Raw genomic sequence first — 12,591 nt, 5'->3', positions numbered from 1 at the left:
GTGCATTAATCTCCCTATGTTTAAGATATTGAATGTCCACTAATTAAATGAGTTACTGAAAACTCACTTAATTAATATCTAGCTCCAAGAGTAGTACCACTCAACTTCATTGTCATGCCGGACTAGGTCTACTTACAGGGTTTATATGACAATCCTTATAAGCTTCTCAAGGGGACATCATCAACCTAGATTACTAGGACACAGTTTTTTTCTATAATCAACAACACACCATATAAATAATATTATTTCTCAACTTATCGGGCCTATTGATTTAATGAACTAAATCTCACCCATTGATAAATTAAAGAAATACATACTAAATATATATGCTTATTATTATATCAGGATTAAGAGTACACACATCCATAATAATAGAGGTTTCATTTTTTTTATACATTCAGTATAAAAAGAAACAACCTCAAATGGTCCTGCTCAATACATACATAGTGTACTAGTGTAATTTTATAGTCAACATAAACTAATACCAAATTACACTACAACTATTTCAATGGTTTGTCTCATTCCATCTTAGTTATGAGCTACTATTTATAATTTATAAGGAGCTGATAACAAGATCTTCTGTGTGGCACCACACACCATGTTATCTATAATATAAATTAAATGGACAACGACATTTAACATAAATGTATACATTTGACCAATGTGATTCTTATTTCAAAATAAATGTTCATACAAAAAATTAGGCTTTTAGTATACATCCTAACAATCTCCCACTTATACTAAAAGACTATGCTGCCATATATACTGTCATACATCTGATTTTCATCCTCTCAACATGCCCATCAAAAGCTCTCACTGGAAAGGGCTTAGAGAAAAGATCTGCCAAGTTATCTACTGATGTAATCTTGGCGACAACAACCTCTCCTCGTATTAGGTTGTACTTATGCTCTATGTGTTTACTTGCCTTATAGGTTCGTGGTTCCTTCGAGTTTGCTACTGCACTACTATTATCACAATAAACTGTAATAATTTTGGGCAAACCAGGAATCACATCTATGTCCATCATGAAGTTTCTGAGTCATACAGCTTCTATGGTTACCCCAGAGGCTGCCACATACTTAGCTTCCATGGTGGAGTCTAAAACGCATTTCTTCTTAACACTCCTCCATTGTTATGGCTCCACAAAACCCTGAGGTCGACTTACTATTGTCATTATCAGTCTAATCCGTGTAACCCACAGGGAGCAAATCATCTACCTTGTAAACTAGCATATAATCTTTAGTACTTCTCAGGTAGTTTAATATATGCTTTACAGCAGTCCAGTGCCCCAGTCCTAGGTGACTTTGATATCTGCTAACCATGCCCATGGCAAAACAGATATCCAGTCTCGTAAATAGCATTGCATACATTACGCTTCCAACAGTCGAAGCATAAGGAACTGCCTTTATCTCCTCTATCTCCTTTGATGTCTGAGAAGACATCTCTCTAGATAAGGGTACTTCATGCCAAAAAGGTAGAAAACCTTTCTTGGAGTTTTGCATGCTAAAATGAGCTAGGATAGTATTGATGTATGAAGCTTGGGATAAGCACAATATCCTTTTTTTGCGATCCCTTATTACTTTGATCCCAAGAATATGTCCACATTCTCCCAAGTCCTTCATATCAAAACACTTGGATAACCATACCCTTACGTCTGACAACACTATGACATTGTTGCCAATGAGCAAAATGTCATCTACGGATAGTCCAATAAATACCACCACGTTTCCGTCACTCTTCTTATATACACTAGGCATATCCGGTCACTGAATAAATCCATAAGACTGGATCACTTCATTAAACCGGATGTTCCAAGATCTCTTGCTTCATCATATGTCCAGGAATCATGTTCATGTTCACTAGGGATCAAGTCTTGAAGACTCTTCAAAAACAACCCTCCCACTACGATAAGACATTATTTGTAATTGTGCATCTTTTGTGACACGTATTGCAGTTTCTTGTGGTATATCATCTTGTACCGTTGGAAATAAAATAGATGTGTCTTCTCTTATTTCTTCAAGAACAATTTTACATATGGGCTTGTGGTTTATTACATAGTCCTCTTCTAAAAATCGGGCATTGGTGCTAAGTATGACCTTCTGATCTTTAGGACAATAAAATAAATCACCTTTCGTTCCTTCAGGATAACCCACAAACAAGCGAACTTCTGTTCATGATTCCAATTTATCAGTGTCTCCCTTCAGCACATGTGCTGGACTACCCCAAATCTGAATATGCTTCAGACTAGGCTTACGCTCATTCCACAATTCTATGGGAGTAAAGGGTACTGACTTAGAAGGTATCATGTTTAGAATGTATACTGTCATTTCCAGAGCATATCCCCAAAAAGAATTTGGTAATTCTGAATAGCTCATCATTAATCTAACCATTTCCATAAAAGTCATATTCCTTCGTTCTGCCACACCATTCTGTTGGGGTGTACCAAGTGCAGACAGTTGGGATTGAATCCCGGCCTCTGATAAGTAACTCCTAAACTCTCCTAAGAGGTACTCTCCACCATGATCACACCAAAGTGTCTTGATACTTTTACCATGACGTTTCTCCACATCAGCCTTGTACTCTTTGAACTTATCAAAGCACTCAGACTTATGATGCATCAAGTAAATGTACCCGTATCTCGAATAGTCATCTATAAAAGAGATGAAATATTCGAAACCACCACTTACCTGGATAGTCATAAGTCCACACAAATCAGAATGAAGCAATTCCAACACATCTTTGGCTCTATACCCCTTAGCCTTAAAAGGTCTCTTGGTCAATTTTTCTTCCAAGCAAGACTCGCAGGTTGGAAAGTTTTCCACCACCAATGAACCCAAAATTCCATCGGCTATTAACCTTTGAATCCTACTAAAGTTAATATGACCTAGCCTTAGATGTCAAAGATATGTTTGGTTCATTTCCGAAGGTTGTTTTCTCTTATTAGAAGATGTGTTATTAATTTTCACTTGTTGCATCATGGGAGTTATTGGATTTAAAGTATATAAATTGCCAACCAACATACTAGAACAGATAACTTCCCTATTTTTCTTGATAACAACTTTGTCATCAAAAGAGACAGAATATTCATCCTTAAATAGTTTAGAAATTGAAATCAAATTCTTTCTAAAACTTTGTACGTAAAAATAATTTTTCAAAATCAATGTTTTATTCCTAAAAGATAAATAAACATCTCTCACAGCAACAGCTGCCACTTTCGTACCATTGCCCATGTAGACGGTGATTTCCCCTCCATGTAGTCGTTGGGTTTCCTAGAACCCCTGCAATGAATTGCAGACATGATCAGTGGCTCCCGTATTTACTCACCAGGTACCGGTAGATGACGCCACTAAACTTGTTTCAACAACTATTGAATAGGATACACATTTACTGTTCTCAATTTTACGAGGACGGTCCACCTTTTGTTTCCAATCAATATAATTGGGACTAGTAAATTTGTTTTCTTCTAATATAATAGTTAGGAGATTGAAAGCCATTTGAAATCCTAAGAATCACAAAATACTTGGTCAAGACCTTAAAATAATATTGATTCCTCAATATCATTTAAATTCACCAACATCTCAAAACACTGTGAATTTTGTATGACATGATAGTGTGGATGTATACAAATTCAAACATTTGTAAGAGTGAGTTTTACCCATTAATTTTATTATCTTGTCAACCTAACTTTATGACAAATAAAATTAATAGTTAGTCTGTCAAATATTTGGTCAAAACCTTAGAATTTAAAATAATATTGATTCCTCAAACAATATCATTTAAATTCACCAATACCTCAAACACCGTGAATTTTGTATGCCACGATAGTATGGACGTATACAAATTCGAACATTTGTAACAAGGGGTTTTACCCATTAATTTTATTATCTTGTCAACCTAACTTTATGACAAATAAAATTAATAGCTGATTTTTCTTCGGTCACACAAATAATAGCAGTGACTCCGATGGGGATCGGAGGATACTATTAAATGTGCCTAAGTGTATACCATTACTTGATACTAAGTCCATTAAATAGGATTGTGCCCCTTCAGATGGAGAAGATCACACGCTCCTAAATAATTTCCTATAATCATCTATTAAGGAAATTTGATCTAGTGATCCATAAACAAACTCATCCGATGTGGAGGAAGGCACTCAGAGCCAACGCGCAAGTTTGAATGCATCACTTATAAACCAGTAATGGAGACCTGGAATTTAATTAATTCCTCTCCCACTTAGTTATTTAGAAATGAGGAATTTTAACATGCACACAAACACATCACATCACAGCATAAAAGGCAATAAATATGAAAACTAATTTTCCAACTATTATGGTCTCATCCATAGTTGTCCTCCGTATGCCACCAACCCTAGCTGCCGCCAAAGGGTTTAGTCATCGCGTCCATCATGCTTCCTTTTTCCGATACGCCTCTAGTCCTCAAATAGATCCACGCCTCACAAGGATACGATCCGCGACAAAAATAAAATTTTACATTTATCGATCCTATATTCTTTGAAGGAATGTACATATAATCTAAATCGAACAAAAATGTAAAATCCTAAAACTAATACAGCTCCTACTGTATTTAATAATTACAATCATGCACACACATAAAATGCCCTCGACATGTCCAAGGGTCCAATCACACACAAACATAATATGGCCATAATAGTTGGATCTAAGATGTCTGCAACCACAGAGTTAATCTATTTGCACATCCTACTATTATCCCGCCTAAATATGTGTATGAAAAGTGCATAATTTAACTGAAAATCAAACACACAAAGGCATAAACCTAGCTCTAATACCAATTGTTGGTTGCTACTCGAAACACTGTTCTGTTTTCCTTGTATAAAAATTTGTACAAGCACAGAACTTAACCTAGCTACCTATGTACTTTACTGAAGTTAAACTTGGATTGTAAACGATACTTAACATTATTAATCCAAGTTGCTCTTTAGAAGTTAAACTTGGATTGGAAATGATACTTAACATTTTTACTCCAAGTTTAACCGATGTGATCATTCTAAGTTAAACCATATTATAGAAGTTGATTAAATATCTATTTCAAAGATTAGCTTCCAGGTTAAACATGACGAGGCACTAGGCCTTCTTGGTTATGAGATCATCCACCACTTTCTAGATAAAGTCTTTCAAAGAAATTGGATATTTAACTTCTTACAGTAACCCTAGGTTTAACTACAGAGACCATAATAGAAACACAAGATTGAAACGCAAAATCAAAATACAAAATCGATAGAATGAAATCGAAACATAAAATCGCTAGCATCTTGTGTTGGTGTTTCAGAATCCATGTAAAGAAAACTAACTAATTAATTTGAAGCGGAAACCATTAATTAGTTATACCTTTCTTTGTAGCTAAATACCTCTTGATCTTCTGTTGTATTCCTCTCCTGCTCTTGGATGTTGTGTGGGCAACGATCTACCAAGATGGAATCCACCCGAACCACTTCTTCTCCTCCAAGACTCTCGACCCACCAAGGGATGCAAAAATAGGAAACTTTCTTCCTCTTCTTCTCCTCCAAGCAACCGCCCACCAAGTGCTTCTCCTCTTCTTCTTCTTCCTCTCCAAGCAACCGACCACAAGGACTTTCAAATCCTTAATACCATCGGCCCTAAGTAAGCAAAAAAGGAGATAAGTGGGGCACCGGCCTAAGAGAAAGGGAGAAGGGAAGGGGTTGGACACACCAAGGAAAAGAGAGAAGGCTTAAGGTTGTGTATCTCATAAGACACCCTCTCCTTCTCTTTTATAATCCTTGGTCATGGAAAAAAAGGAAAGTTTTAAACATAATTAAAACTTCCTTATTTGTGGCCACCTCTTAAAAAAGAAAATTTTAACAACAATTAAAATCTTCCTTTTCTAAATTTTCTATTGTACATGGCAATAAAAGAAAGTTTTAAAATTAATCTCTCTCTTTTAAAACATGTAAACAACTACAAAAAAAGAGGAAAGATTAATTAAAACTTCTCTTTTTAAATCATTTGTTACAAAAAAGGAAAGTTTTATCAAAAATTAAAATCTCTCTTTAAACATTATAGATAACTACAAATAAGGAAAGATTTTAACAGAATTAAAATCTCTCTTTAATCTTTTATAGATAGCTATAAAAGGAAATATTTTAAAATTTTAAAACTCTCTTTTAAAACCATGAGAATAGCTATAAAAGGAAATTTTAAAATTCAAATTTCTCTTTTAAATCCCTTCTTGAATGGCTACAAAAGAAAAGATTTTAACAAAAAATAAAATCTCCCTTTAGTTATAATGGTGTGGTCGGCCCCATGCTTGGACACCAAGCATGGCTTGGCCGGCCACCTCTTGGGCTCCAAGCAAATGCTTGGTCGGCCCCCTTGCTCCAAGAAATGATGTGTCCGGCCCATTACTTCGGTAAAAAGTGGACTTGGTGGATACAAGACTTTATAGAGGCTACAACAGGGACCGATAGGAGAAATTAGTTTTGGTCTCCTGATGAGCTTGAGCTTCCTGTGTTCACCCCGAACATCCAACTCAAGTTCATCAATAATAACTCATACCACTAAAAAGTTATTATTGAACTACCACATCAATCCCTAATTACATTATGGGCTCCTTCTTATCATGAGTGCATTAATCTCCCTATGTTTAAGATATCGAATGTCCACTAATTAAATGAGTTACTGACAACTCACATAATTATTATCTAGCTCCAAGAGTAGTATCACTCAACTTCATTGTCATACCGGACTAGGTCCTCCTACAGGGTTTATAAGACAATCCTTATGAGCTTCTCAAGGGGATATCATCAACCTAGATTACTAGGACATAGTTTCCTTTTATAATCAACAACACACCATATAAATAATATTATTTCTCAACTTATAGGGCCTATTGATTTAACAAACTAAATCTCACCCATTGATAAATTAAAGAAATATATACTAAGTATATGTACTTGTTATTATATCAGGATTAAGAGTACGCACATCCATAATAACAAAGGTTTTATTTTTTTATACAGTCAGTATAAAAAGAAACAACCTCAAATGGTCCTGCTCATTACACACTTAGTGTACTAGTGTAATTTTATAGTCAAGATAAACTAATACCAAATTACACTACAACCATTCCAATGGTTTGTCTCATTCTATCTTAGTTGTGAGCTACTATTTATAATTTATAAGGAGCTGATAACATGATCTTCTGTGTGGCACCATCCACCATGTTATCTACAATATAAATTAAATGGACAACGACATTTAACATAAATATAGACATTTGACCAATGTGATTCTTATTTCAAAATAAATGTTCATACAAAAAGCTAGGCTTTTAGTATATATCCTAACAATCTCCCACTTATACTAAAAGACTACGCTGCTATATATACTATCATACATCTGATTTCCATCCTCTCAATATGCCCATCAAAAGCTCTCATGGGAAAGGCCTTAGAGAAAGGATCTGCCAGGTTATCTACTGATGTAATCTTAGCGACAACAACCTCTCCTCGTATTAGGTAGTACTTACGCTCTATGCGTTTACTTGCCTTTTGGGCTCTAGGTTCCTTCGAGTTTGCTACTGCACTACTATTATCACAATAAACTATAATAATTGTGGGCAAACCAGGAATCACATCTAAGTCCATCATGAAGTTTCTGAGTCATACAGCTTCTATGGCTGCCTCAGAGGCTACCACATACTCAACTTCCATGGTGGAGTCTGAAACGCATTTCTGCTTAACAATCCTCCAATGTTATGACTCCACAAAACCTTGAGGTCGACTTACTATTGTCCTTATCAGTCCGAATCTGTGTAACCCACAGGGAGCAAATCATCTGCCTTGTAAACTAGCATATAATCTCTAGTCCTTCTTAGGTACTTTAATATATGCTTTACGGCAGTCCAGTGTCCCAGTCCTGGGTGACTTTAATATCTGCTAATCATGCCCACGGCAAAACAGATATCCAGTCTCGTATATAGCATTACATACATAAGGCTTCCTACAACCGAAGCATAAGGAACCGCCTTCATCTCCACTATCTCCTTTGATGTCTGAGGAGACATCTCTTTAGATAAGGGTACTCCATGCCGAAAAGGTAGAAAACCTTTCTTGGAGTTTTGCATGCTAAAACGAGCTAGGATAGTATTGATGTACGAAGCTTGGGATAAGGACAATATCCTTTTTTTGCGATCCCTTACTACTTTGATACCAAGAATATGTCCACATTCTCCCAAGTCCTTCATATCAAAACACTTGGATAACCATACCCTTACGTCTGACAACATTTTGACATTGTTGCCAATGAGCAAAATGTCATCTACGTATAGTCCAATAAATACCACCACATTTCCGTCACTCTTCTTATATACACTAGGCACATCCGGTCACTGAATAAATCCATAAGACTGGATCATTTCATTAAATCGGATGTTCCAAGATCTCTTGCTTCATCATATGTCCAGGGATCATGTTCATGTTCACCAGGGATCAAATCTTGAAGACTCTTCAAAAACAACCCTCCCACTACGATAAGACATTATTTGTAATTGTGCATTTTTTGTGACGCGTGTTGCAGTTTCTTGTGGTATATCATCTTGTATCGTTGGTACTAAAATAGACGTATCTTCTCTTATTTCTTCAAGAACAATTTTACTCATGGGCTTATGGTTTATTACATAGTCCACTTTTAAAAATCGGGCATTGGTGCTAACAATGACCTTCTGATCTTTAGGACTATAAAATAAGCCACCTTTCGTTCCTTTAGGATAACCCACAAACAAGCGAACTTCTGTTCGTGATTCCAACTTATCAGTGTCTCCCTTCAGCACATGTGTTGGACTACCCCAAATTCGAATATACTTTAGACTAGGCTTACGTCTATTCCACAATTCTATGGGAGTAGAGGGTACTGACTTAGAAGGTACCATATTTAGAATGTATACTGTTGTTTCTAGAGTATATCCCCAAAATGAATTTGGTAATTCTAAATAACTCATCATTGATCTAACCATTTCCATAAGAGTCATATTCCTTTGTTCTACCACACCATTCTGTTGGGGTGTACCAGGTGCAGATAGTTGGGATTGAATCCCGGCCTCCGATAAGTAACTCCTAAACTCTCCTAAGAGGTACTCTCCACCACGATCAGACCATAGTGTCTTGATACTTTTACCATGATGTTTCTCCACATCAGCCTTGTACTCTTTGAACTTATCAAAGCACTCAGACTTGCGACGCATCAAGTAAATGTACCCGTATCTCGAATAGTCATCTATAAAAGAGACGAAATATTCGAAACCACCACTTGCCTAGATAGTCATAAGTCCACACAAATCATAATGAAGCAATTCCAACACATCTTTGGCTCTATACCCCTTAGCCTTAAAAGGTCTCTTGGTCATTTTTCCTTCCAAGCAAGACTCGCAGGTTGGAAAGTTTTCCACCACCAATGAACCCAAAATTCCATCGGCTATTAACCTTTGAATCCTACTCAAGTTAATATGACCTAGCCTTAGATGTCAAAGATATGTTTGGTTCATTTCCGAAGGTTGCTTTCTCTTATTAGAAGATGTGTTATTAATTTTCATTTGTTTCATCGTGGGAGTTATTGGATTTAGAGTATATAAATTGCCAACTAATGTACCAGAACAGATAACTTCCCTATTTTTCTTGATAACAACTTTGTCATCAAAAGACACAGAATATCCATCCTTAAATAGTTTAGAAACTGAAATCAAGTTCTTTCTAAAACTTGGTACGTAAAGACAATTTTCCAAAATCAATGTTTTATTCCTAAAAGATAAATAAACATCTCCCACTACAACAGCCGCCACTTTCATAGCATTGCCCATGTAGACGGTGATTTCTTCTCCATGTAGTCGTCGGGTTTCCTAGAACCCCTGCAATGAATTACAGACATGATCAGTGGTTCCCATATCTACTCATCATGTACCAGTAGATAACACCACTAAACATGTTTTACTAACTAATGAATAAGATATACATTTGTTGTTCTCAATTTTGCGAAAACAGTCCACCTTTTGTTTCCAATCAATATAATTAGGACTAGTAAGTTTGTTTTCTTTTAATATAATAGTTAGAGGATTGAAAGTCATTTGAAATCCTAAGAATCACAAAATACTTGGTCAAGACCTTAAAATAATATTGATTCCTCAATATCATTTAAATTCACCAACACCTCAAAACACCATGAATTTTGTATGTCATGATAGTGTGGACGTATACAAATTCAAACATTTGTAAGAGTGGGCTTTACCCATTAATTTTATTATCTTGTCAACCTAACTTTATGACAAATAAAATTAATAGTTAGTTTGCTAAATATTTGGTCAAAACCTTAGAATTTAAAATAATATTGATTCCTCAAAAAATATCATTTAAATTCACCAACACCTCAAACACCGTGAATTTTATATGCCACGATAGTGTGGACGTATACAAATTTGAACATTTGTAACAGGAGGGTTTACCCATTAATTTTATTATCTTGTCAACCTAACTTTTTTACAAATAAAATTAATAGTTGATTTTTCTTCAGTCACACAAATAATAGCAGTGACTCTGATGGGGAGGATACTATTAAATACACCTAAGTGTATACCATTACTTGATACTAAGTCCATTAAATAGGATTGTGCCCCTTCAGATGGAGAAGATCACACGCTCCTAAATAATTTCCTATAATCATCTATTAAGAAAATTTGATCTAGTGATCCGCAAACAAACTCATCCGATGTGGAGGAAGGCACTCAGAGCCAACGCGCAAGTTTGAATGCATCACTTATAAACCAGTAATGGAGACCGTGGAATTTAATTAATTCCTCTCCCACTTAGTTATTTAGAAATCAGGAATTTTAACATGCACACAAACACAGCACATCACAGCATAAAAGGCAATAAATATGAAAACTAATTTTCCAACTATTATGGCCTCATCCATAGTTGTCATCCGTATGTCACCAACCCTAGCTGCCGCAAAAGGGTTTACGTCATCGCAGCCATCATGCTTCCTTTTTTCGATGCGCCTCTAGTCCTCAAATAGCACCACGCCTCACAAGGATACGATCCGCGACAAAAATAAAATTTTACATTTATCGATCCTATATTCCATGAAGGAATGTACATATAATCTAGATCAAACAAATTAAAAATGTAAAATCCTAAAACTAATACAGCTCCCGCTGTATTTAATAATTACAATCATGCACACACATAAATGCCCTCGACAAGTCTAAGGGTCCAATCACACACAAACACAATATGGCCATAATAGTTGGATCTAGGATGCCTGCAACCACAGAATTAATCTATTTGCACATCCTACTATTATCCCACCTAAATATGTGTATGAAAAGTGCATAATTTAACTAAAAACCAAACACACAGAGGCATAAACCTAGCTCTGATACCAATTATTGGTTGCTACTCGGAATACCGTTCTGTTTCCCTTGTATAAAAATTTGTACAAGCACAGAACTTAACATAGCTACCCATGTGCTTTATTGAAGTTAAACTTGGATTGCAAACTATGCTTAACATTATTAATCCAAGTTCCTCTTCAAAAGTTAAACTTGGATTGGAAACGAAACTTAACATTTTTACTCCAAGTTTAACCGATGTGATCTTCCTAAGATAAACCATATTACAGAAGTTGACTAAATATCTATTTCAAAGATTGACTTCCAGGTTAAACATGGCAAAGCACTAGGCCTTCTTGGTTATGGGATCATCCACCACTTCCTAGACAAAATCTTTCAAAGAAATTGGATATTTTAACTTCTTACAATAACCCTAGGTTTAACTACAGAGACCACAATAGAAACACAAGATCGAAACGCAAAATTGAAATACAAAATCGATAGAACAAAATCGAAACATAATATCGCTAGCCTCTTGTGTTAGTGTTTCAGAATTCATGCAAAGAAAACTAACTAATTAATTCGAAGCGAAAACCATTAATTAGTTATATCTTTCTTTATAGCTAAAGACCTCTTGATCTTCTATTATATTCCTCTCCTCCTCTTGGATGTTGTGTGGGTAATGATCTACCAAGATGGAATCCACCCGAACCACTTCTTCTCCTCTAAGACTCTCGAGCCACCAAGGGATGCCAAAATAGGAAACTTTCTTCCTCTTCTTCTCCTCCAAGCAATTAGCCACCAAGTGCTTCTCCACTTCTTCTTCTTCCTCCCCAAGTAACCGGCCACAAGGACTTTTCAATCCTTGATACCATCGGCCCTAAGGAAGCAAAAAAGGAGATAAGTGGAGCACCGGCCTAAGAGAAAGGGAGAAGGGAAGGGGCCGGCCACACCAAGGAAAAGAGAGAAGGCTTAAGGTTGTGTATCTCATGAGGCACCCTCTCATTCTCTTTTATAATCCTTGGTCATGGCAAAAAAGAAAAGTTTTAAACATAATTAAAACTTCCTTATTTGTGACCTCCTCTTAAAAAAGTAAATTTTAACAACAATTAAAATATCTCTTTTCTAAATTTCCTATTGTACATGGCAATAAAGGAAAGTTTCAAAATTAATCTCTCTCTTTTAAAACATGTAGACAACTACAAAAAAGAAAAG

This window comes from Zingiber officinale, chromosome 9A (genome assembly GCF_018446385.1).
Source record: "Zingiber officinale cultivar Zhangliang chromosome 9A, Zo_v1.1, whole genome shotgun sequence".
Classification (NCBI taxonomy): Eukaryota; Viridiplantae; Streptophyta; class Magnoliopsida; order Zingiberales; family Zingiberaceae; genus Zingiber; species Zingiber officinale.
The sequence above is the reverse complement of the archived record's forward strand: the minus strand, read 5'-3'. Positions refer to the sequence as shown.